General features: G+C 39.4%; 1 protein-coding gene across 8 annotated transcripts in view; it reads right to left on the bottom strand.

The window, feature by feature from the left end:
* Positions 1 to 17,123, bottom strand: part of WDR33 (WD repeat domain 33) — a 105,303-nt gene extending 88,180 nt beyond the window's left edge. For all 8 annotated transcript variants that reach the window (XM_058715642.1, XM_058715640.1, XM_058715643.1 and 5 more), the window contains exon 1: positions 16,984 to 17,123. The gene's annotated coding sequence lies outside the window, so the exon portion shown is untranslated. The remainder of the gene's footprint in view (positions 1 to 16,983) is intronic.
* Between the last annotated feature and the right edge of the window lie 321 nt (positions 17,124 to 17,444).

Genomic DNA, 17,444 nt, shown 5'->3' on the forward strand with positions numbered 1-17,444 from the left:
TGCTTGGGACTCACTCCCTCTCCCCTGACCATGTTCTCTCTCAAGTGAACAACAACAAAACTCTTCAAAAAAATAAAAATGCTTCTCTAATATCTCTAACTTTGCCAAATACTCCCACAACCACTGTTAACTACAACCAAACCACTGTTAGTTAATATATTCCTATACTGATGCTCTCAATTTTTTGTTAATTTATTCTTACCTATTATGCTCAATTTATTCAGCAGTCTTTGAACTCCCAAAATATACTATGCATAATCCTAGAAAGCATACATCACACTGGTACACACACACACACACACACACACACACACATTATCTTTCTACCTAAACTTCAAATTCCTTGTAAGCAAGGACGGCATGGGGTTTTAAGTTTGTTTGTTTTTTTTTAAGTTTACTTATTTACTTTGAAAGAGAGCATGGGGGAGGGGCAGAGAAAGAGGTGAGAGAGAAATTCCAAGCAGACTCTGCACTGCCAACAAAGCCCAATGCAGGGCTTGATCTCACAAACCTGAGAGATCATGACCTGAGCTGAAACCAAAAGTCAGACACTTAACCAACTGAGCCATCCAAGCGTCCCAAGGACTGAATGTTTCTTTTTTTTTTTTTTTAATGTTTATTTCTTTTTGAGACACACACACACACAGAATGAGCGGGGGCACTTGGGTGGCACAGTTTGATGGGCGTCTGACTCTTCATCTCAGGTCAGGTCATATCATGGTTCATGGGTTCAAGCCCCACATCAGGCTCTGCACTGTTGGTGTGGAGCCTGCTTGGAATTATCTCTCCTTCTCTCTGACCCTCCCCTGCTTGTGATATCTAAGTAAATAAACTTAAAATATAAAATAAAAAACAAATAAATGTTTAGAACTGTAAAATAAAAGTGACTATTGTTTTTTTTTTTTAACGTTTATTTATTTTTGAGACAGAGAGAGACAGAGCATGAACAGGGGAGGGGCAGAGAGAGAGGGAGACACAGAATCCAAAACAGGCTCCAGGCTCTGAGCTGTCAGCACAGAGCCCGACGCGGGGCTCGAACCCACGGACCGTGAGATCATGACCTGAGCCAAAGTCAGACGCCCAACCGACCAAGCCACCCAGGCACCCCAATAAGTGACTATTGTTTAAGCAACCCAGTTGTGTTATGGCCGCCTAGCAAACTAATAGAAAAAGAAACTACACCAAAATTGTAATAAATGTTGAATCTAGGAGGCAAGTCTATGGTATTAACTACTTTCAACTTTTCTGCATATCTAAAATGTTTAGTACCTCAGGTAATACCTTAGAAATGTGTGAATATTCTGTTCTCTAATAATCAACCATTTAGTAGCCATTGATGATACTTACCTGAATAAAAGGAGCTTTGTTTATCGATGTATCCATAAAATAGCTTGCTGGGATTTTGAATTGGATCACACTGAATCTACAGATCAAATTCAAAAGAACTGACAGCTTGAACAATATTGAATCTTCCTATCCATGCAATATGGAATATTTTTCCATTTAAGTATTATTTGATTTCTTTCAAAGAGTTTACAGCTTTCCTCATGCAGATTTTGTACATTTTTTTAAGATTAATATCTAAGGGATTTGGGGGGGGGGTGCTAATATAGATGGCACTGCTTTATTTCCAGATTCCAACTGTTCGTTGCTGGTATATAAGAAAGCAATTGGCTTCTGTATATTTATCTTGTATTTTGAAACCTCGCTATAATCACTTATTAGTTACAAAAGATACTTTGTTAACTCTTGAAATTTTCTTTTTTTTTTTTAATTTTTTTTTTAACGTTTTATTTATTTTTGAGACACAGAGAGAGCATGAACGGGGCAGGGGCAGAGAGAGAGGGAGACACAGAATCAGAAGCAGGGGTCCGAGCCATGAGCCCAGAGCCCGACGCGGGGCTCGAACTCACGGACCGCAAGATCATGACCTGAGCTGAAGTCGGACGCTTAACCGACTAAGCCACCCAGGCGCCCCAACTCTTGAAATTTTCTACACAGACAATCACATCTGTGAACAAAGACAATTTTATTTTTTTCAAAGAGCTTAGTTTATTTTTTTTTAACTTTATTTATTTTGGGGACGGGGGGGAGCACGCACGAGGTATACGGATGCATGGGGCAGGGAGAGAGACAGAATCCCAAGCAGGCTCTGCAATGTCAGCACGGAGCCCAACCTACGGCTCAAATCCACAAACCGTGAGATCATGGCCTCAGTCAAAATTCAGAGTCAGACACTCAACCAACTGAGCCAGGTGCCCCGAACAAAGACCATTTTAATTCTTCCTTACCAATCTGTATACCTTTTATTTCCTTTTCTTGTTTTACTGCATTCTCTAGGACTTCCAAGACAATGCTGAAAAGGAGTGGGGAGCAGGGACATCTTTGCCTTGTTCCAGATCTTAGCCTTTAATTTCTCACACTATTAAAGTATGATGTTAGCCATGGGGGTTTTAGAGATGTGCCATATCAACTTGGGAGAGACCCCCTCTATGTTTGGTTTGCTGAACATTTTTATCATGAATAGATACTGAATTCTGTCAAATGCTTTTTTGCATGTATTAATATAAAGCATGATTTATTAATCTATTAATATAATATTAATTTTCTTCATATAATCATATGATGTGATAAGGTACATCATTTCATTTTTGGATGCTAAACCAGGCTTGCATACCTGAAATAAATCCCACTTGGTCATAATGTGTGTAATTCTTTTTATTTACCGTAAGATTCATTCAATTTGCTAATATTCTGTTGAGGATTTCTGCTTTTATGTTCATGAGAGATACTGATCTGTTGTTTTCCTCCTGTATGGTCTTTATGTGGTTTTGGTATTAGGGTAATGCTGGCATCATAGGATGAATTAGGAAGTATTCCCTATTTTCTGGAAGTATTCCTTCTATTTTCTGAAAGAGACTATAGAGAATTGGTATAATTTCTTTCTGAAATGTTTGGTAGAATTCACCAATGACATTATGCTAAGTGAAATAAGCTAGCCACAAAAGGATATAGTATAATGTCTCTTATATGAGGTTTCTAGAGTAGTCAGATTCAAAGAGATAAAGTAGATTGGTGGTTGTCACGGACTAAGGGAGGGAAGAATGGGAAGTTAGTTTTTAATGCGTACAGAGTTTCAGTTAGGGAAGTTGAAGGGGTTCTGGAAACAGATGGTTGTACAATATTGTTAATGTATTTAATGTCCCACAAGTGTATATTTAAAAAGGTTAACTACCACTGGGAGAAAAGAATGAAGTTAAATTGTCAATTCTACACTAAGCATGTTTTAACCAAAACAAACAAACAAACAAACAAACAAACAAAGCTAGACATGGAACCTAGCAGGTATTCAATAACTATGTAATGAACTAGTGGCTTTAATAAATGTGTATAAAGGATTAATTTTTAAATGCTATGAGAGGGAATACTATGGGAAGAAACAAGAATTAATGAGCGCGGAAGCACAGATGTAAAACAAGTTTCAAGTGAATTCATTTATGCAGTCAGTGATAGGAGCACCTGGGTGGCTCAGGTGGTTGAACTATTGTTTTCAGCACAGGTCATGATCCCATGGTCATGCTCAGGTCACACTCTGCACCGAGTGTGGAGCCCACTTAAGATTTTCTTTTTCTTTCTCTTTCTCTCTCTCTCGTTCTTGCTTTCGCTCTCTCCTCTCTCAGGGCACCTGGGTGGCACAGTCGGTTAAGCAGTCAACTTTGGTTCAGGTCACGATCTCGAGGTTCATGGGTTCGAGCCCCGCATCAGGCTCTGTGCTGACAGCTCAGCCTCTCCCCCACTTGCGCTCTGTCTCTCTCTCTGTCTCTCTCAAAAAATGAATAAACGTTAAAAAAATTTTTTAAAAAAAGATTCTCTCTCTCTCTCCCTCCGCTCCTCTCTCCAAATCATGCTCTCTCTTAATAAAAATTTTAAAAATTATGCAGTGATTAAAAAAAGGAATATACCAACTGGACAACAGGCAGAGTGAAATAGCAAAAAGAATAAAAGGACTCTGTTCTAATGGAGACAAAATTGACATATAACACTGGATTGGTTTTAGGTGCACTTAAGTTTTTAAAAGTGGTTCATGGACAGGGTAGGTGTTAAGAGTGAGCAGCAGAGGAAGTTCATATATTGGAGCTGAATTCTGAAATTCCTGTTATGTCAACCTACACATGCTAAAGACATGCTAAATCTATCAAATAATGCAGGAAGCCTTAACTGGGGTCTATGGATACATAAATGCGCAAAAGGAGTTCAGTGACCCCCTCACCTCACAGCTGCAAGAATTCTAATATGAATATTTACATATTTGTCTGGGAAAAGAGTAAACAACTTTCATCAGACACCTCACGGGGTTCAAAAAAGTATAGGGGCACCTGGGTGGCTCAGTCGGTTAAGTGTCCGACTTCGGCTCAGGTCATGATCTCACGGTCCGTGAGTTCGAGCCCCGCGTCAGGCTCTGTGCTGACAGCTCAGAGCCTGGAGCCTGTTTCAGATTCTGTGTCTCCCTCTCTCTGACCCTCCCCCATTCATGCTCTGTCTCTCTCTGTCTCAAAAATAAATAAACGTTAAAAAAAAAAAATATTAAAAAAAAAAAAAGTATAAAACTACTATTGTGGACAATGATGAGTCATCCAAGAAATGTGAATGATAAAATTTGAATTTTAGAAAGATAAATTATCCTATGCAATTTTAAAGGAGGAATAAGAGACAAGAAAAGAATTTACTCAATTATAATAATCAAGGAAGATGTACATATCTTTTTACCAAAATCTCTCACTAAATTTTTTAGTCTTCACAAATTTTTTTTAAATCTATGGTTTTGGGGCGCCTGGGTGGCTCAGTCAGTTAAGCGTCCGACTTCGGCTCAGGTCATGATCTCGCGGTCCTCGAGCTCGAGCCCCATGTCGGGCTCTGTGCTGACAGCTCAGAGCCTGGAGCCTGTTTCAGATTCTGTGTCTCCCTCTCTCTGACCCTCCCCCGTTCATGCTCTGTCTCTCTCTGTCTCAAAAATAAATAAACGTTAAAAAAAAAAATCTATGGTTTTTACCTATACAAAACAAGATTCTAATGGACTGCCCTTGAGATCTACTTTAAATAATGTATTCAATGAGCTGCATAACATTTTACTATGCAAAAATATATCCCAGAAATGATCAAAAAGGGGCAAATTAGTGATTTGATTTTATTTTGCCAGAGGAGGGGCAGACAGAGTGGGGGAGAGAGAATCCCAAGCAGGCTCTGTGCTGTCAAGGGATCTATCTGTGGGTTTGAACTCAAGAACTATGAGATCATGACCTGAGCTGAAACCAAGAGCCAGATGCTCAACCAACCGAGCCACCCAGGAGCTCCCAAATTGGTGATTTTAAATTCCCTTCAATACTCATGCTGAAGAATGACTCTTCATCACTTACTGAAAAGCAACATCACTCAAAAAAGCAAAAATCAGGGGTGCCTGCTGGTTCAGCAGGTAGAACATGTGACTCTTGATCTCAAGGTTGTGAATTCAAGCCCCACATTAGGTGTAGAGATTACTTCAAGTAAAATCTTTATTTAAAAATAAAAGCAAAATACCAGGGCACCTGGGTGGCTCAGTTGGTTAAGCGACCAACTTCAGCTCAGGTCATGATCTCATGCTCCATGAGTTCGAGCCCCGCGTCGGGCTCTGTGCTGACAGCTCAGAGCCTGGAGCCTTCTTCAGATTCTATGTCTCCCTCTCTCTGCCCCTCCCCCGCTCATTCTCATTCTCTCTCTCTCTCTCAAAACAAACATTAAAAATTAAAAAAAAAAAGCAAAATCCATAATACATGTGTTGATGTGAGAGAAACAACTATACTCAGACACTAATGGGGTACATACTTTGACCAAGCAATCCCATGTCCATGAATTCACCCCTACACAGGCAGAGCACTTTTTGCAATAACAAAGACTGGAAACCAACTATGTCTGTTAAACAGAGGACTAGTCAAAGTAAACCATGAAATATACATACAGTGCATATTACGAAAACTACCATAAAGGAGGTAATTCTATTTAGGATCTCCAAGATAAACTGTTAAGTGAAAAAAAGGAAGTACAAACCAATATATAGAATGTTACTGTGTGTGTGAAAAGCAACAGAAAAAGGAACACATACACATCTATAGTGCATAAATTTGCTACATATACCTCACATTACTTTGGAAGATTTCACAACAAACTGATAAAGACAGCTACTGCATAGAAGAAAGAAGATAGTTGCAAGAAGACAGATCACTGCACATCCTCTTGTACTTTTCACTGTTTCTTAACACATGTATATAGCACATAAATGAATGAATAAATACACAAAAATGAAATAACTTATAAAAGTAATGCTACCAACTGTAGTGTTAGTGTTATGAACACGGCCAGACACAAAACTGGAAATGTCTACTCTGGGCACAAAAGCGACATAAAAAATATAACTGGAAATGAGCACTGGGGTAGAAAATGTAGGTGAAGGGGGCCTGGGTGGCTCAGGTGGCTCAGTCGGTTGAGCGTCCAACTCTTGATTTTGGCTCAGGTCATGATCTCACAGTTCATGAGTCTGAGCCCCCCCACATCAGGCTCTGCACTGGGGGTGTGGAGCCTGCTTGGGATTCTGTCTCCCTCCTGCCCTCCCTCTCTCTCTGTGCCTCCCCAGCTCTCTCTCTCAAAATAAACTTAAAAAGAGAGAGAAAATGTGGATGAAAAAGACTCTTATTAATAATACCAACTACAATTTGAGTATACGAAACATAGGGAGGCACGGGGCTACATTTGGGATGTGAGGGTGGGTGGCTGTGTGTGTTTCTGTGTGTATAAAATCTACTAAGAAATATTCTCCCAAATGCAGATTTAAAGACTGAAAATCATCACATTACTAAAATAAAAATACACCAAAGTTCTCACCAGTAACCAATTCTGAACAAAGCTATTTGTGACAACTTAAGGACCACAAACAATGTGACCACTTAAATCCTGATGGAAGATTTTCCTATTTTAGACTCTTTTAGGTATGTAACTTGTCATTTTAGCTCTCTCCCAGAGACAATGAACCAAACAGCCCTTCCAAGTTATACTATGAAATGCTCTGGGTTTTTTGTAAAGGTGGAAAGAAGAACACTAAACTGGTATTCAGGTGACCTGAATTCTGCCACCGTGTGACTACAAACAAATTTAATCTCTTCAATCCTGTTTCTTTATCTTCAAATTAAAAAGTCTAGATTTGATGACCTTCAAAAATAAAACAATTCTATAATTTCAAGATTACACAGGGAATAGGTAAGAATTTTCCTAAATTTCGTTCAGCTCATTTTTAATCTAGCTTAACAACTAAACTGAAGGTAAAAGCACTTAACAGAATACCCAAAATCATTCCCAAAGCAACAATTCCTAAAGAGATGGTCCTGAATATTTCAAATTTGTCAACAGCAAGATAAACTGACATGCTCAAGGCTTTGAATGTTTCTTGATTTTGGACCAGTTCTCGGTTTCTAGTTCTTACCCATATTGGCCTAAAAGCCTAACAAGTTCCTCAGTATTTGGCATTTACGGTGTCTTTAATTACCCTATGACACACACTATCTCAATTTGTATTTCCCTCCAACCCAGTCTGGACCTCAAAAATATAGTGGTTATTAAGGACACAGTAAACTGAGAGTTAATCAAATATTAAAAGTGAAATTACGGGCACCTGGGTGGCTCAGAGTGTTGAGCGTCCAACTCTTGATTTTGGCTCAGGTTATGATCTCATGATTTTTGAGTTTAAGCCCTGTGTTGGGCTCACGCTGCCAGTGCAGAGCCTGCTTAGAATTCTCTCTCCTCTCTCGCTGCCCCTTCTCCTGCTCGCATGTGCACACACAATCTCTCTTTCCGAATAAACTTAAAAAAATTTTTTTAATAAAAATGAAGTTAAAAAAATTTCACTAATGGAGCACCTGGCTGGCTCAGTCAGTAGAGCATGCAACACTTAATCTCAGGGTTGAGTTTGAGCCCATGTTGGGGGTAGAGATTACTTAAAAGCTTTAAGAAAATAAAAATAAATAAATTTCACCAATGAAATATATATCCTTCCTTACCCTTTATAAAATAAAGGTTAAGTACAGTTATGTAAAACTGCTTTTATTAGAGCCAAAACTAAAGCTTAAAGATTTCTAACCACAAAGTAAAGCCTTACAAGTTTCTAACCAAAAAGTCAAAATCCTACTCATATTTACCCTATGGACAACACACATTCTTGGTTGGGTAAATCCAATGTTTGACCAATTGCTAACTGCATCAAATACAGCAAATATATAATATATTCATGACTATGAGACAAAGCCTTCTTAAGATATAATACCAAAAGCACAATCAACAGAAGAAAAAATAAATTGGACATCATCAAAATTACTTTTGTGCTTCAATAATACCATCAAGAAAGTGAAAAGACAATCCATATAATGAGAGAAAATTTCTGCAAATCATGTATCTGATAAGGGACTTGCAGCATTTACAATATATTCAGTAATAATAAAAAACAAATAACCTAATATTTTAAATGGGCAAAGTATCTGAAAAGAGACTTCTCTAAAGAAGATATATAAATGGCCAATAAGCACATGAAAAGATGTTCACCATTATTAGTCATTAGGAAAATGCAAATCAAAGCAATGAGATAACACTGCACATCCATTAGGGTAGCTATAATCTAAAAGAAGGCAAATAACACGTGGTGGTGAGGATATGGAGAAATTCTAACCCTCATATACTGCTGGTAAGAATATGAAATAGTACAGTCTTTTGAGAAAACAGATTTGGAATCTCCTTAAATCACAAATACAGAATTACCATAACAACCAGCAATTCCATTCCTAGGTATAATGCCAAGAGAACCGAAAGCATTATGTCTACACAAAAACTTGTATGCTATTATTCATAACTATTATTCATAACATTATTCACTATTTTTCGTAATAACTTGAAAGTGATAACAACCCAAACATTTTACTTACTAGATTACTGGTTAGTCAGATGGAAGAGACATACAGGGCAAGGTATGTGGGAAAAGGGTTAGAGCATCCACATCCGCTGACCCACCAAGCTACCCAAATCTCTACACAATCACCAAATTGGAAGCTTTCTGAACCTCATCCTTTTGGCCTTTTATGGAGGCTTCTTTACCTAGGCATGGTTCACTAAATCACTGGCCACTGGCAACTGATCCTACCTCCAACCTCTCTCTCTGAGGTTGAGAAGGTGAGACTGAAAATCCAACCATCTAATCACTTGGTTGGTTTCCCTGGCAACCAGCCCCTATCCCACAGCTTTCCAAAAGTCAGCTCCTTAACATAAATACAGTATGGTTCAAAGAGGTTTGTTTTGAATGTCAAGACACACATCACTCTAATCACCTAGGAAATTCCAAGAGTTTTAGGAGCTCTGTGCCAAAAACTGGACAAAGATCAAATATGTATTTCTTATTATAAATCACATTATCATGGGGTGGGTGTGGGGGAAGGGGGGAGCTCTGAATTGATATGGAATGATTTCTTGAATATATTGTTAGGTGGAAAAAGAACAAGGATCACACACAGAAATGGGAAACATCAAACTTTCCAACTTTTGCACAGCAAAGAACACAATTAAGAGAGAAAAGGCAACCTACAGAATGGGAGAAAATACCCGCAAATCACATGCCTGATAAGGGGTTAGTATCCAGAAGAGGTAAAGAACTCCTACAACTCAACAACAAAAAATCAAATAATCCAATTAAAATTGGGGCAAAGGATTTGAATAGACATTTCTCCAAAGCTGATATACAAATTGCCAACAAGCATATGAAAAGATGCTCAACATCACTAATCATGAGAGAAATGCAAATTAAAACCACAATGAAATATCACCTCACACCTAACAGAATGGCTACTATCAAAGAAACACTGTTGATGGGGATGTGGAGAAATTGGAACCCTTTTGTACTATTAGCAGGAATATAAAATATAAAATGGTATGATCGCTATGGAAAACGGGATGGAAGCTGCTCAAAAAATGAAAAATAGGGGTGCCTGGGTGGCTCAGTCAGTTAAGCATCTGACTTCAGCTCAGGTCATGATCTCACAGTTCATGGGTCTGAGCCCCGCGTCAGGCTCTGCAATGACAGCTCAGAGCCTGGAGCCTGTTTCCGATTCTGTGTCTATCTCTGCCCCTCTCCAGCTCATGCTCTGTCTCTCAAAAATAAATAAACGTTTAAAAAAAATTTTTTTAATGAAAAATAGACTACCATATGATCCAGCAATCCCACTTCTGGGCATATATTCATAAGAATTGAGGGGCGCCTGGGTGGCTCAGTTGGTTAAGCGGCCGACTTCAGCTCAGGTCATGATTTCGTGGTCCGTGAGTTCGAGCCCCATGTTGGGCTCTGTGCTGACGGCTCAGAGCCTAGAGCCTGTTTCAGATTCTGTGTCTCCCTTTCTCTTACCCTCCCCCGTTCATGCTCTGTCTCTCTCTGTCTCAAAAATAAATAAACGTTAAAACAAAAAAAAATTTAAAAAGAATTGAAAACAGGATCATGAAGAGATATTTGGACACCCCCATGCTCACAGCAGCAGTATTCACAATAACCAAAAAGTCAATGAGCCATGGATGAATGGATAAATATAATGTGGTATATACATACAATGGAATATTGTTAAGCTGTAAAAAAGGAAGGAAATCTTGCCACATTCTACAACATGGATGAGCCTTGTGGACATTATGGTTAAGTGCAATAAGCCAGCCACAAAAATAATGCATGATTTCAACCATATGAGGTATCTAAAATAGTCAAACTCCTAGAAACGCAAAGTAGAATAGCCACAGGCTGGAGGAGGCGGAAATGGGGAGTTGTTTCGTGGGTACAGAGTTCCAGTTTTATAAGATGAAGAAAGCTCTCAGATCTGTGGCACAACAATGTGAATATACTTAATGCTACTAAACTGTATGCTTAAAAATGGTTAAGATGGTAAATTTTTTCATCACAATTTAAAAAAGGTCACAAGTTTTTACAGAAAAGAAAAATAAGAATACACACATACATACATTGGGTGAGTGAGAATTGTAGTGGAGAGACTAGAGACAGAACCAAGACTGAAGTAATTCTTTCAGTATAGTCTTAAATTGTAAACCATGTACATATTTGATATATTACAAAATTAAATCGATTGGGTGCTGGGTGGCTCAGTCGGTTAAGCATCCAACTTCAGCTCAGGTCATGATCTCACAGTTCGTGAGTTCGAGCCCCACAGTAGGCTCTCTATCAGCACAGAGCCTGCTTCAGATCATCTGTCCCCCTCTCTCTCTGCCCCTCCTCCCCTGCTAAATCTCTCCCTCCCTCTCTCTCTCAAAAGTAAACAAACATTAAAAACAAAAACAAAAAACAAGAGGGGCTCTGGGTGGCTCAATCGGTTAAGCATCCAATTTCATCTCAGGTCATGATCTCACAGTTGGTGAGTTCCAGCCCCACATCAGGCTCTGTGCTGACAGAGCCTGGAGCCTGCTTCAGAGCTTCTATCTCCCTCTCTCTCTGCCCCTCCCCTGCTCTTGTTCTCTCACTCGCTCTCTCGCTTGTTCTGTCTCAAAAATAAAAACATCAAAAAAAAAAAAAGAGAGAGAGAGAGAAAAAACAATAAAGGGGTGCCTGGCTGGCTCAGTCAGTGGAGCATGTGACTCTTGATCTCGGGGTTGTAAGCTCAGGCCCCACACGGGGGGGTAGAGATTACTTAAAAATAAAATCTTTAAATGGGGCGCCTGGGTGACCCAGTCAGTTAAGCGGCCGACTTCGGCTCAGGTCATGATCTCACAGTCCGTGAGTTCAAGCCCCGCGTCGGGCTCTGTGTTGACAGCTCAGAGCCTGGAGCCTGCTTCAGATTCTGTGTCTCCTTCTGTCTCTGACCCTCCCTCGTTCATGCTCTGTCTCTCTCTGTCTCAAAAATAAATAAACGTTAAAAAAAATTTTTTTTTAATTAAAAAAAATAAATAAAATCTTTAAAGGGGTGCCTGGGTGACTCAGTCGGTTAAACATCCAACTTTAGCTCACATCATGATCTCACAGTTCCTGAGTTCTAGCCCCACATCTGGCTCTGTGCTGTCAGTGCAGAGCCTGCTTAGGATTCTCTCTCTTCCTCTCTCTCTCTCTGACCCTCCCCTGCTCATTCTCTCTTTCCCTCCCTCTCTCTCTCTCTCTCCCTCCAAATAAATAAATAAATTAAAAAATTTTTTTAAATCTATAAAAAATAAAAATTAAAAAAATAATCAATGCCAAAGACTTAATGCTAATTGCCTCAGGCACAATAATGGTATCGTGTTTTTAGTACTGCCTTAGATGGAGTCAGGCTTGAAATAAAAATGTTTAAAGTGTAGAAGAATGACACTATTTTTAAAAGATGCATCCTGGGGCATCTGGATGGCTCAGTTAGTGAAGCATCCAACTCTTGATCTCAGCTCAGGTAATGATCTCATGGTTCATGCGTTCAAGTCCCATGTCAGGTTCTGCACTGACAGTGCTGAGCCTGCTTGGGATTCTCTCTCTCCCTCTCCCTCTACCCCTTCCTCTCTCTGCTCTGCAACTCCCCCCCCTCCCCATGCACATGCATGCTCTCTCTCTCAAAATAAATAAACTTTAAAAAAAAGAAAAAAAAAAAAAAAGAGGCATCCTGAGGTGTTTAGGGGACAAATAGCATGGCATATGCAATTTAATTTCAATTGGTTGTTGAGAGGGGACTTAGATAGCTAAAACAAAATGGTTAAGTGTTAGTAACAGGTAAATCTAAATGGAAGGTAATAGGTATTCATTCTTTCAACTTTTCTGGATGTTTGCAATTTCTCATAACATAAAAAGATAAGAAAGTTACCAGAATATCCCACATCCAAAAAAGGAGAAATGGCTCTTAAAAGTATCTTCCTAAGTGGGACAGTGAATAGAGCAGGAGCCTATAACAAACTCAGCCTCAAGCACAATTTTGCATTTATCATCCCACCCAAGGACCTACTCAAAATGGGTAAGGCATAGTGCCAGGTACTAAAGGACACAAAGTAACAGAAGGCAGTCACACAGACCCTAGGCTAACTGGAGAGAGGAATTATAAATAAATAAAAAGGAGAGCCTGGGTAGCTGAGTGGGGTTAAGTGTCACACTTCAGCTCAGGTCATGATTTCACAGTTCATGGGTTCGAGCCCCACGTCAGGCTCTGTGCTGACAGCTCAGAGCCTGCAGCCTGCTTTGGATTCTGTGTCTCTCTAGCTCTGTGCCCCTCCCCCACTCATGCTCTGTCTCTGTCTCTCTCAAAAACAAATAAACATTTAAAATGTTTTTAATAAATAAATACATGACAAGTTTCTGAAGACCTTATTAATGGGATGAGATTTAGCTGGATTTTGAGGAATGGATAGGTTATGAATAGTCTAGAGGAGGAAGACAGGCAAAAAGTTAAAGCCAAGGAGTAGAAATAAACCAGATCTGTGTGAAATGAATCCCAGTAGAATCATGAGAATAGTTTTTGTGGAAAATTCACTCACTTCTATAAAACAATTTTTAGAATGCCATGGTTTTATGAATACAAAAATGTAAGGCAATGAAGGATCTGCCTTCAAAGAGCTCACAAAGTAGTGGAGAAGATACACAATCAAAATACATTAAACAGAGATATGTACCAAATGCTTTAATAACACAGGGAAAGGAATAGTTTACAAGAGAATGAGACTGCCAAGTCTTTAATAAAGATATCTGAGTTAATCTTTAAGAACTGAAAAGTGGAAGGGAGGCAAAATAGGTGAAGGGGAAAAGGTACAAACTTCCAGTTATAAAATAAGTCATGGGGATGTAATGTACAACATGGCGACTATATTTAATAATAGTATAGTGCATATACGTAGATCCTAAAAGTTATCACAAGAAAAAAAAATGTGTAACCTTCTATGGTGACAGACGTTAACTAGACTTATTGAGGTGGTCATTTTGCAATAGATATAAATACTAAATCATTATGTTGTACACCTGAAACTAATATCATGTTACATGTCAATTATACCTCAAAAAAAATAATTATTATAATAGTTATCTCAAAGGTGAAAGAAAATGATAATGTAGTAAGCATTCAATAAATTTTGGCATTTTTCTTTCTGTTACTTGAATTTAGTTGGCTAAGTCATTTGTAGGGTGTTTTTATTTATTTAACACTTTCATGTGTAAGGAAACTGATGTTCAAAGTTTCATTACCTGACCCAATATTTTTAAAAAAGCTAGTTAGTGGTGAGCCTGGCATTCAAACCTAGGTCTGTCTGATGCCGGAAGTCAAGCCCTTTCCAATACTACCCAGCTCTGAGAATTTATAAGCATTCAAATTATGAATATACGGTACAATACAAACATTATGAAGTCAGTCAATTTTCACGAGAAAATACTACATAAAACAATCAAGGACCAGAAATGGAGAAGTGTAATTTGGGGAATATTTTCCAACATACTTAAAAGCTTCCATGTCTGGCACTAATGTAAATCTTTCGCAATGGGGACACAAATGTTACCAGCCACAGTGTGTGTTCAAGGAGGAAAGTTTTTAAACTATGTCACTGTCAAAGACAAAAGATAAAATATCTTGAAGCATTAAAACTATGGTCAGGAGACCTACTTGTCACAACACATTACACAGCAACAGAGAAACTTTCACCATTCGACAAAAAAAAAAAAAAAAAAAAAAAAAAAGAAAAGAAAAGAAAAGAAAGAAAGAAGAAAAGAAAAACAGATATAACCTCTCTTACAAGCAAAAATTTCAACACAAAATCTTGGAATGTTCTGGAATCTTAAAAGAACAAATCTGCAGTATTTAAGCAAGTTGTAAGTTTATGGTATTTAATTAAATATTCTTTGATAATAGGGGCGCCTGGGTGGCGCAGTCGGTTAAGCGTCCGACTTCAGCCAGGTCACGATCTCGCGGTCCGTGAGTTCGAGCCCCGCGTCAGGCTCTGGGCTGATGGCTCGGAGCCTGGAGCCTGTTTCCGATTCTGTGTCTCCCTCTCTCTCTGCCCCTCCCCCGTTCATGCTCTGTCTCTCTCTGTCCCAAAAATAAATAAAAAACGTTGAAAAAAAAAATTAAAAAAAAAAATAAATATTCTTTGATAATAAAGATTTCTAATCTGCAGACTACAAATAATACCACTTTATCTAAAAACAGTACTAAGACCCCTAATTTTTTGCTAAGCAACCTCAAAAGGATTACATATATATTCATAAGTGAGACTTTCACTAATATTTCTGTCAATATATCTGTTGTAGTTTGGGTTTTATTTTTATTTTTATTTTTTAACAAAAAGCCCAACACTGGGTTTGAACTCACGACCCTGAGATCAAGAATCAGATGCTTAACTGACACACAAGCAACAGATTTGTTGTAGTTTTAAAGCTTTGCTATAACCTTACTTTCCTACTCTGAAATATGAAACAGTTTGGAATTTGGCAATAAATAACATGTTTCTCCCAAAGCAATGTGAAATATGGACTTATTACTTAGCAAAGAGAACTGAAAAAATACATTAAGTGGTTAGCAAAAGTATAATTAAAGCCTTAGATCAAGATAAATCTGTGATGACAAAATCTGACCTTTAAGTACTTTTCACCAAAGTATGTAAGTTAAGCCATCAACATCATAGATAAGAATTTATTTGTAACTACATCATTGTGATGTAAGGTCAACTTTCTATCAATATTCTTACCACGAGTACAAAAAGAGAAAATTTTTCCGTAAAGTTCAATGAAACAGGCTAAAGAGTAACTGCAAGCCTCTGCCAAAAAAAAAAAAAGTCGTTCCAGTTATTTTATCTTCCAAGCAAGGAGACCAATTAAAAACTGCAAAAGTATCTTATGGCGATTAAAGATGGGTGTCAAATCCAATTAAGATTAGGAAAAGAAAAAGCCACCATGAGAACAATTAACATGTTTCCTTTTAACTAACAGTCTCTAAAAGTTTTGTTTTAAATAGATCTACCATTGCATCACGTTCACAGGCAAAAATACTGCATACACTCTATCTCCAGAGTGTACTTAAAAGTCAACTCAGCGCTCCCAAAAGGTGTTTCTTTTAACACCGGCTTTTTTGTTCATACTCTAATGTCTTCCAAAGTTCCTAAACAGTTAAGATGATGTCATCTGTGCAGAAATTACTTAAAAACATTCTTGACAAGTTTTCTACAAGTAACAAGTACTTTTCTGATCTGATTTGAACAGATCCAATTACGGAATTCCTGTCGACCCACCTTCCTCTTACGACGGAAGGGTCACTAACCACAAGGGTTACAAAAGAGTATTAGTATTTCTTTAAAAAAAAAAAAAAAAAAAAGCTAAAATCCTAAATACGTAGTTGTCAGGGAGCAACTTAAAACCGGAGATAAAGAGGGAGTTACTGTAGGCACACTTGGAACTAACATGATCGAAAGCAAGCAAAACAGGAATGTAACTATTCCAAAGGAGAAGGGTTTTTGCCCGTCAAGCTGTGGACTTATACCTATTACAAACACCAATTTCAAGACACGATAATATCGAGGCTAAACCTGCTGCTGTTTCACAGGTTTCCCATTAACCTCCCGCGACCCTTGAACCAAAAGCCGCACTCCATTCAACTCTCGGCTCAGCCCCTTCCACTCCCGCCCCAAATCTACGTTTAACGCGCTTCCCTTCTCCAAACTTCACGTCTTATCCGTGGCCTACCCTACCTACGTCTTCTCGTCGCCAATCAGGGGCTTTACTTCCACCATGCCCTCCTTTTCTGGTCTACCTCAAGCCTCCAGCTCCCTCCCCTAAAAGTCGACCCAGCCTCAAAGGGCCCTCCCGACGACGATGCTCCCAGTTCTCCCAACCTGTCCCCAGGCGCCCCTCTAGGCCCCCAAAGCACGCAACGGCCGAGCTTGAAAATGGCGGAAAGTGCCATCGTCTGCAGCAAGCGAGCAGTCCCGTGCCGCCGCCGCACTCACCCTCCGGCGCTGAGCAAAGCTCCTAATGAATGGCGAGCGAAGAGTTCGTCTCCACCGCCGGGAAGGTCTCTCGCATCTAGCCTCTTCCCTCCTCCCCTCTCAATCCCTCTCCTCCAAAGGAGCAGCCGCCATCTTCCCCTACGAGCCACCGAGCGCACGCCCTGGCGTCACCACGCACCGTCGGACGTTACTACGTCACTCGCGCCTGGGGCGCCTAGCTCGGTCGGCCTCCATCTGCGCAGGTGCGTAGGTGAGGGGTGGGACCCGGCCGAATCCCCTTGCGGCTTGCCTGAGGGCTTCCTTTGTTCCCGCTGAGCGGAAGTCCGCGCTGCCAACGGAGGCGCGGCGAAGGTGTTAAGCGGTGCTGACTTTCTTCGCGCTGTGAGCTAAACTTAATGCCCTCAAGAACACCCAGTTTTTCAGGGTTTGAATAAGAAATTTGTTCGGGGGCGGAGTGGCAG

This window comes from Neofelis nebulosa, chromosome 2, assembly GCF_028018385.1.
Source record: "Neofelis nebulosa isolate mNeoNeb1 chromosome 2, mNeoNeb1.pri, whole genome shotgun sequence".
Taxonomy (NCBI): Eukaryota; Metazoa; Chordata; class Mammalia; order Carnivora; family Felidae; genus Neofelis; species Neofelis nebulosa.